General features: G+C 51.8%; 1 long non-coding RNA gene across 1 annotated transcript; it reads left to right on the top strand.

Annotated features, from left to right (window-relative positions):
* The first annotated feature begins 204 nt into the window (after window positions 1-204).
* On the top strand, window positions 205-834 carry LOC121010015 (uncharacterized). Its single transcript, XR_005780965.1, has 2 exons — window positions 205-349; window positions 494-834. It is a non-coding gene; the product is annotated as an uncharacterized LOC121010015 (long non-coding RNA).
* Window positions 835-2326: the final 1492 nt, after the last annotated feature.

Genomic DNA, 2326 nt, shown 5'->3' with positions numbered 1-2326 from the left:
TTTCATGTTAGATGGTGATCCGATCTACAGGGCTCTGCAGAGCTAGTGATGAAGTACAGAGTGCCAGCGTGGCATTTTAGGGACGTCAGGGCAGCCCTCGCTGAGCGGAAGACACGTCAGCAGAGGCCGGAAGTGGAGCGAGGAGGGCGCCATATTGTTCTCCAAGGCGAGAGTGCTCCAAGGCAAAGGCGCGCCACAGCGGAAGCGTGCTCGGTGGGCTCGAAGGACAGCGAGGAGGCGGCGTGGACTGGCGCAGAGCAAGCGCTCCAGTCTCGGTTATTCAGTCTTGCCTCTCATGCTGCGCTTGGTGTTGGCCCTAGGGCTTGGGCTACCGTTCTCCAGCAACAGTGTGAGAGCTTCCGGCAAGGGGACAGGGGTGTGGAAAGGCAGGAGATGGAAAAGTGTGATAACAGTGGGTATAAAATAGGCAAAAGACACGCATTCTCATGTTTGCTCCCAAGATGACATGTGCTATCACTCCTTCCTTATCCAGAGATAAGGAGATTGCAGCCCCGGAGGTCAGCGGCGGGGAGAGATCGAAACTCCTGCGATATAAACAGTGGCTCCTGGGACGTGGCGGAATAAAACAGGAGCGAGGCCGAGGCAGATGAACAATGAGGAGATACAGGGCAGGGGCCGGGTCCCAACAGCAGCCCCCAGAGGGCATTCCCGCCTTGGCCACCACCCCTTAACCAGTGACACGCGTCCTTGCCAGAGCCAGCCTTAGCCCTTAGCTTCTCGTGTATTCGTGGTCCTAAGGAGACCACGCCACTCTACTTGCCTCTCTGCCCCTTCTTTAGCACGAATGATAACACCTTGCTTTGTTTCGCTGTACGTCACGGAGTCTTTTTATTCTTCTTTGATGGGCGAGTAGTATTCCGTTGTCTGTGCGACCCACAATTTATTCGACCAGTCTCTGTGGCCGGCTGTGTGGGTTTTCGCCAATGCTCTGCGACGACAAACTGGGCGCTGCTGAGTAACCCTGTGGCTGTGGCATGGTGTCCGTGTTTCACCACGTCTGTGGGGTGGATTCCTGGAAGTGGGACTTTCCATCGAAGGTTGTGTGCGCTTGGTAATTGGGATAGGTGCTGTCAAACTGCCTTCTGTTGAAGTTGCTCTGAATTACTCTACGATCAGCAAACGTGCAAGGGAGCCTCTTTTCTCCACACACCCTTACCAACACCGTTTGTTTTCAAACATTTTCATCCCTACCAATCTAATAGGAGAAAGTGGAATTTAATTTGATGGATCTGGTTGGCAGGGAGGTTGTCGCCTTGGGGAAGATCGGGTCCCTCCAGATCCACATTGTGCCCGTCTCCTCCCTGCTCTGGATTTGGGAGGCTGACCTCTATGAATGATTGCATCCCTTGGGCTCCCTCACCTCTGGCTTCTAGTTGAGCTTGGTCCTTGGGAGGGATAAGGAGGCAAGCAGAAGGAGGAAGGGAAGAGAGATGCCCTTTCTGGCTTTGGCCTCACTGAGTCCTGTCACCCCTGGGGCCAAGGGATGTAGCCCTCAGCATCTCAGTGGAGACCCTCTCCTCGGTCACAATACTCGCTAGGCTCTGGAACATCGTTCTCTGGCCTTGCCCTTTTAGGCCTAGGAGAGTTAGCCCCTTCCTGCTGGTACCTCCACATCCCTTGTGGCCCCCTATACGCTGCTCACAGACCCTTTGAATGTGCCATTTTTTCCAGCCCGTACCGATGGGTGCAAAAAAATACATTTTTTTAAATTTAACATGCCAACCTTTTAGGGAGTTTGGTGTTGGGAATCAACTGATAAGTACGCCTCAAAGAAGAAAAGAAAAACAAAAGGAAAGGACCCTGAAGAACCTTCGGGTTATTTTTTCTGGAACCAAAGGCCAAGGTCCATTCCCACCTCCCCCCCCCCCCCATCTTTTCCTATAAAACGAGTGTCTCTGGCCACCACCAGATATCACCGTCATTCATCAGGAACATCTACCTTACCCTGGAGCCCACCCCACTTTGAAGCTATGTGACATCACGTCAACCACTGCCGTCTTCAACCAAAACCTCCGACGACTGTTGACTTCTCTCAACATAAAGTTTAAACTCGAACGGACAGAGTTACTTGTGGGTTCATTCCAGAGCTGCTCATGTAGTGGGATCGGAGGAAAGAAAGATAAGTGAGATGTTTTTTCTCTTCCTTTGAGGTGTGTATGGTCTGAGGGTATGGCGGCAACAATAAACTGATAGCTGACGTTGGCCATTAGTGGATTAAAAGTCTCCTGGATCTACGCAAGATAAAGATAGTGACCCTGAATTAGAGAATCCCACAAAGGGACCCCAAAAAAGTCAAAGATACAAT

This window comes from Herpailurus yagouaroundi, unplaced genomic scaffold, assembly GCF_014898765.1.
Source record: "Herpailurus yagouaroundi ecotype Mexico unplaced genomic scaffold, PumYag 190, whole genome shotgun sequence".
In the NCBI taxonomy this organism is placed as follows: Eukaryota; Metazoa; Chordata; class Mammalia; order Carnivora; family Felidae; genus Herpailurus; species Herpailurus yagouaroundi.
Note: the sequence above shows the minus strand (reverse complement) of the source record. Positions and strands in the feature narration are given on the sequence as shown.